Genomic DNA, 7,210 nt, shown 5'->3' with positions numbered 1-7,210 from the left:
TTGTTCTTACGGGGGGCTTCGGCCATAGCAAGTTGCTTGCCCGGTGCTTCGCACTCAAGAGGTCAAGTTAGGCCATAGGTTTCCATTTAAAGACTTTGTGTCATAAATTACAATGTTATTTTAGTAGGTAATTACTAATTACGTATGTTTATTGTTTGAAACTCTGACAGATAGACAGATGGACAGATAGGCAAAGTGAAAACTTACTTACCTGCCGGCAAAGCCAAAATTGCCAAGATTTTAGATTTTGCGGTACGATGCCGCGTAGTATTATGTTTATCATTTTAGAAGCCTCTGACAGACGGACAGATGGATGGACAGACTAAGTGAAAATTCACCTTAGTAAATTCAAAACCTCGCTTTGCTTGGTACCTAAATAATAAATAATTATAATAAATCTAGGCATCCAAAATGGTAAGAAAAATGCATATCATCTATCTTAATCCTAATCCTAATCCATACTTAATATTATAAATGCGAAAGTGTGTCTGTCTGTCTGCTACCTTTTCACGGCCCAACTATATAACTGATTCTAACGAAATTTGGTATAGAGTTAGCTTATATCCCGGGGACGGACATAGGCTACTTTTTAACCCGGAAAATCAAACAGTTCGCACGGGATTCCTAAAGACCCATCCGCTTAACCGATTTGTATGATATTTGGTACCGAGGTAGCTTGCGTCCCTGTAATTGACATTGGCAACTTTTTATCCCGGAAAATCAAACAGTTCGCACGGGATCTTAAAAACCTAAATCCTCTAGTAATATTATAAATCTGAACGCGTGGATGTTTGGGTGTTTGTTACTCAATCACGCAAAAACTACTTAACGGATTTGGCTGAAATTTGGATTGGAGATAGATTATACACTGGATTAATACATACTACATAGGCTACTTTTTATCCCAGAAAATCAAGGAGTTCCCACGGTATTTTGTTTAAAATTAAAGAACAAGATAAAGAATCGGTTCCTTTTAATTGCATCACTTCTCACGGCGGCACTATTACCGTAATCTTTTTAATCCGGCTTTTTCCGGTCCGGTCCGTCCCGGATATTGGCGGGCGACTAACGGCCCAGTTATCCGGATCTATTGAATGGCCGGCTGGACACTTAACTACTGCTCTCCGAAATCCTGAACGGTTTTCACCCGATAATAGATTTCGTGTAATGTACGGTAACAATTTATTTAAGCAGTTCGGTAGTTAAAGTGATTAGAAGTAGATTATCTAATGTTTTTAGGGTTTTGTGATAAATAAAGTTATTTGTATGACATCTTAGATACAGATAAGTTTGAGGCCAGGCAGGCATTATTTATCCCTTTTTATTAGCAGGTCTTAGTGCAAACTATGATAAGCAGTATTTTTATGCTTTTATAATCTGCACGCCACTGCTAGCTGAGCCGCCCAGCATATCTCGGGTAGAATTTCTGAAAATCCTTTCTTAACCTGGGTCTACTCTACATGATAGTGAAAGCTTAGTTCGGTACATGCCCAGCGATTTGTGCTACACGTCAATATGTCAGTCAGTAAGTTTTTTCTTTTCACTAGGTGATGCCTGCGACTTCGTCCGAGTAGATTTAGATTTTTAAAAATGCCGTGGAAACTGTTTGATTTTACTAGATGAAAAATACCCTATATCCGTCTCTAACATGCAAGCTATCTTTTTACTAAGTTTCGTCAAAATTATTATACAGATGAGCCGTGAAAAAGTAACAGACAGATAGACAGACAAACTTTGGGGTTAATAATAATTTTAGTAACGTATAGATTCGATTCTCAACAATGAAGTTGGCCTTTCGACCTCAAAATGTTAAGTAAATAACAGTGGTAAATAATCTATTTACTTTAAGCGACCCATTCTTATTCTTTCATTGGAAGGTCAGTCTGAAAGTCAATGTTATATTTAAGATGTTCAGGATTTAGTTTATCAGCTTAATTTTAAAGTCAAATTCGTAATCCGCAAAGTATGCGGGGCACGTTTGGCCCGAGCGGACTGTTTTGCGTTGCTAATACCTACCCCTGTTGTTGCAGGGCTAAGGTTTGTTTATTATAAAATATCTCTCAAATTTCTTATTGCAAATGACATGAAATTGTATTCTTTGTTCTGTCTTTGTTTGTAAATGGCCCATTGTGTTTTTTTTAAATCATTTGTATGAAATTACGTAACAGAGAGAGTCCTATACTAACTTTTGTCCCACATTATATAATAATATTACTGTTTAGCAAAGAAAAAACACAAAACCATCTAGATACAATATGAATAGTATTTTAAACTAGCTGATGCCCGCGACTTCGTTCGCGTGGATGTAGGTTTTTAAAATTCCCGTGGGAACTCTTTAATTTTCCGGGATAAAAAGTAGCCTATATGCTAATCCAGGGTATAATCTATCTCCATTCTTAATTTCAGCCCAATCCGTCCAGTAGTTTTTGCGTGAAGGAGTAACAAACATACATATACACACACACACACACATACAAACTTTCTCCTTTATAATATTATATAGTGTGATGTGATATGAAATTACGTAACAGAGAGAGAGTCCTATACTAACTCTTGTCCCACATTATAATATTACTGTTTAGCAAACTAGCAATACAATACCATGTAGATACAATATGAATAGTATTTTAAATTGTGTAGGTATATATGGAGACATTAAAAAATCTATCTAAGTAAATCTAAATTATTATTAAATTTAATATCATATTTTGTGTATGTAATAGCTACTAACACGTTCGTACGGTTAACCTTTACAAGCAAGTAATATAATGGAGATCTCAGTAGAATCTCACTAGATAGGCGGTTGCAGCAATTTTAAAGTCAAATCCGTATCGCAAAATATATTCAAAGCTACGCTCCCGCCGCTCCGACTTGCAAATCGTAACGCCCTTTGTACTACAATGACTTGATGTTTGAGGGACAACACACACTTTTACGTAAGAGAAGCTTTTACAAAGAATCATCTTTGAATAGCAAAATATTCTCAGCTTCACTGTTCGTACTTCTGCTTGCAAATCGTAATGCTCCATGTACTAAAATGACTTGATATTTGATGGAGACTATTGACTTTTACGCACAACATGAAATATTCAACTTAATTGCTTAAATGCCTTTTGATCGTCTGAATTATTAGATTCGTAAGATGATATAGTGGTGATAATTAATTACGTAAACTTAAAACTAAAGCTACGAGGGTTCCAAGGGCTCAATACACAAACCTACGCTGCCGCTGCGCTGCTGCTCCAACTTGAAAGGGTCTCTACACACTTTCACGCACTCTTCAATCAACTTAATTGCAACTTGCACTAATCATAACTTAATTTTGGAAGGGGTAAGGGAATAGCCACATTTGCGTAAAGTTCTGTTTTGCCGTTGTCACTATCTCAACCACTGATGTCGAAACCTCCGTGGTCTCAACAGTAACACATAAGTCTTTTGACAGGACTTCCATAATATAATAAGTACCTAGGAAACATAATAGGTACCTATCTTGTAACTTAACTAAAAATCGGATGTTTAATATTTGAGACGCTCTTAAACATTATGAGACCGCGTTTTTCGGCTGAAAGTACCTAATTAAGTGATATCCATAGAATTTTGTTCTCACTTTTTACGAGTTAATAAACTTAATATGCTAAAAGTAACTTTATCAAAGTGAGAAATAAATGCTCACCGTATGGAACAGAGTGCAGGCATTATAGTGCTGACACTGTTTTTACAATTCATTATAAAGCCACAATGGCTCTTTTCGTAGCGAGATGGGCTGAGATCCGCCGAAATCGAGCCTCAAGAGAGATAATGCTTTGTTCCTTATATTTCCCTTTTCATACAGAGATGAGATCTTAAGGAAATATTCTTAAGTAATTTCCTCTGTCGTTACGGTCCCGGAGAGAGGCAGTCTCTTCCATTGTGTTACGTCTTAACTGCGCTCTTAATATTTTTCTTTATTGCGTCAGTCTGTATAAAATTTCGAATTTGCAAAGAGTTCTGGGTCAAACTTTTTTATGTTTTTTGTTTGTTTGATCTTTCTACTTTATTCTGTACTGTGTTGTTAGTTGCAGTTGTTTCCTATTTTACGTGGTTATTTTTTGTGCAATATTTTTCGATGTTTTTATTTTTATTGTGATTTTTATTTTTCGTATGTACTAGGCAGATATCTGTGGTACTATAGTTGGGTACTAGGTATTATATTATTACAACAAATATAGGTAGGTATGAGGTATTGAGCGCTAACTCGCCAACAAACTGTGATGCAGTTTGACGAGACATATTTTAAAAGGATTATTTTGTATCTAGAAATTAATAAATTAAATAAAAGCAATTTCTTGAGGATCTCTATCTTACTTATTGAATTGAAAGTAGGAATTTTTTGAGGTACTGGCAGGTTTGTACATTGAACTTTAAAAAGATTTCAGCTTTGTTTCGTAAAGAGTCGTCTCAATGTGACATTGTGTGACATTTTGTCGGCCTCAATGACAACGTATCCGTTATCTCTTTCCAAAGTTCAATTTTCGATGTTGCAATATTTCCTGCCGGGCACTGTACCTGCCTGGATTTTTGAAAACTTTTTGAAATATAAAATTTGTTTGTATTAATTGGATCTGCAATGTGTATAAAATGATATAATCCCGAGGTTTCTTCGCTTTGCCCTTTGAGAGTGGAGGATTTAGCATCATTGTCTAAATAAGATACGTTTGTCACATTTGCAATTTGATAAATCGTTCGTATAAAGTATAAGACGGGCAATTTCCAAAGCTCCCCAACGCAATTATGCAACGAACCTTTCATAATACACTTCGCAAATCCGCTTTATATCAAATGCGCGACATCACGCGTGCCTCTCGAGGAACTGCTCAATTACATTCTAATCTTTTTGCCAATTCGCAATCTCAGTGGGGTTAGTATGAGATTTTACATCTCACCAACGTTGATAGGATTCGAGTATCGAAACCTTGTCGAAACATAATAAAGTTGAAGTAAATAAAAAGGAGTGTAAAAAGGATTTTAAATTTAAAAAATCAGCAGTGCGGTTCTTTTCCGTTGGTTAGGGTCAGATGGAGGTAAGGGCTTCGAGGCGTGGCCTCTTTGCCCAAGTGGTGTTCCCAACTTATTACCCTGGTGGGCAACTTCATACGCTCTAGGCCAGTATTTCATCGACTTCATATTAATTAGTACTAGTGATGCCTGCAAATTAGTCTGGATTTAGGTTTTTAAAAATCCCATAGGAACTCTTTGTTTTTCCGTGATAAAAAGTTGTCTATGCCAGTTTCTGGGATGGAAGCTACCAAATTTCATAAAAATTGGTTATACTGTTGAGCCGTAAAAAGGTAGCAGACAGAGTACAGTCGTATCCTCTTGTACTCCGCCCTGTGGGCGATCATCTCAGCGCCGCGCGCGGAGATAATGTCAGTCCAATGATGATGATCACCGCGCTACGGTGGTGATGGGTTCGCCGTCACGTGCGGAGACATTGTCTAGTCCGGGTGAAAATATTTATTACCCAGTAGATCTTAATTTCGTAAAGTTTCGGCTTGGAGTATTGGCTGTAGATGCATGAATTTGGGCTTTAAAACTAGACACTGTAAGGTCAATTTTACTGTGATACTAAAGTGTTTAAACGCTCTTATTTTATCAAAGTTGGCGAGAAGTAAATTCTTATACTAAAGCCAGTACGTGGAGACATCAGATTAAGGGCCTCGTAAATATACGAGATTTTGAATCATTTAATTTTAGCTCGTTCCATTTTACATTTTCTTTGTACGATGTACATACTACAGACTAGGTAGTACAGAATGGGATCTGCATTTTAAATTGTTATTAACTTTTGCGCTTGGCTCCAGCCGCCTAAAATTTGGGTCTCTCGTTGTTCTAATGGACCGATTTGGTCCCAAATTGGAGTTATAAGTATTTAAAGTCTGAAACTTGATGATTTGCTTTGTTAATTCCATCCAATTTTTACACACGTACGTGCGCGATCACGCTTTAACTTGACATTATATGCATTGTGTGTGTGTTTCATTTTGAGAATAATTTCACAGTTCAAAAATCTAATAATAATTTGCATCTTTGCATCTTTTATAACCATTTAAGCTGAAACTTTGTACAGTTGCTGTTGGCACTTTCTACATGGTTTTTGATTATCTTTAAACATTAACTTTCAATTATAATTTAATTATTAATAAGTGACGCCATGAGAGGCATTGCAATACCACGCAATTAGCTAATTAAATGTAGAATATCAGTATCTCCTGTAAAAAAAATTCGACACTTTTTAGGTGAAGCAAAAACCTGACTAGGTAATAATGATTTATACTTAGTATTACGTAGTTGAAATCATTAAACGTTAAATAGTACTTTTGCATTCAACTGTGAAAAGAGTTATGTTATTGGTTCCCCAAAAAAAAAAGCTTGACTCTGGGTACTGATATTTTGAAATGCAGAAGCACAAAACTCAATCGATTTTTTTAATTTTGGCATAAACGGACCAGCTATTCCCATTTTATAGTCTCTAGCTCAAGCGGTATATCATACACATTGTCTAAAATCCCTTTAAAAAGTCTCATCTTTTTGCATTATTTAACAAAGGAAACCCAACAATGCACTTTCACGTTGTCTGAGAGGCTTGCAAGGAGGCGCGCTAGGACCCTCCACGCTTTTGTTGTAAGCTTTAGTATAGCTCTAGTACAGCTCTAGTGCTCACGGGGCTTAGAGCGCCCTTCAATTTCAAGGATTAGCCATGGTGCTCGTCTAAGAATAGGTATTATGATTTAGAAAAAAAATATCACAAGAACGTTGCTTTATGGAAATTTTCTAAGTGACGGCTGCGTTGGCTTGGAAATCTACAGAAGAAGTAAGAGGAAGCGATACCAATAGATACTTTTTAATACAGTTGCTCAAAAAGTGGCGTATTGCAGGGACGTATAGCGTTCGGGATGTGGGCTATTACATACTCGTGCTTTTTCTTTACCTTTCCCGCACTCGTGCTTTTTCTTTCCCAACTGTCAAAATATTAAAAAGAAAAACCAACCATGAAGTTTTTACTAAAAAAATTCATAGAAGTTTTTATGATTCATGCAAATACGTATTTCTAATAAGAAGCTACTAATTTGATTCAATATCAGATTTAATGCTTTGATTGAATGAGTTTGGTTAGGTTTCATTTCATTTCATCTCATTAAATTTCATTTTCATTTCATATCACTAAAAAACT

Source organism: Maniola jurtina, chromosome 16 (assembly GCF_905333055.1).
Source record: "Maniola jurtina chromosome 16, ilManJurt1.1, whole genome shotgun sequence".
In the NCBI taxonomy this organism is placed as follows: Eukaryota; Metazoa; Arthropoda; class Insecta; order Lepidoptera; family Nymphalidae; genus Maniola; species Maniola jurtina.
The sequence above is the reverse complement of the archived record's forward strand: the minus strand, read 5'-3'. Positions refer to the sequence as shown.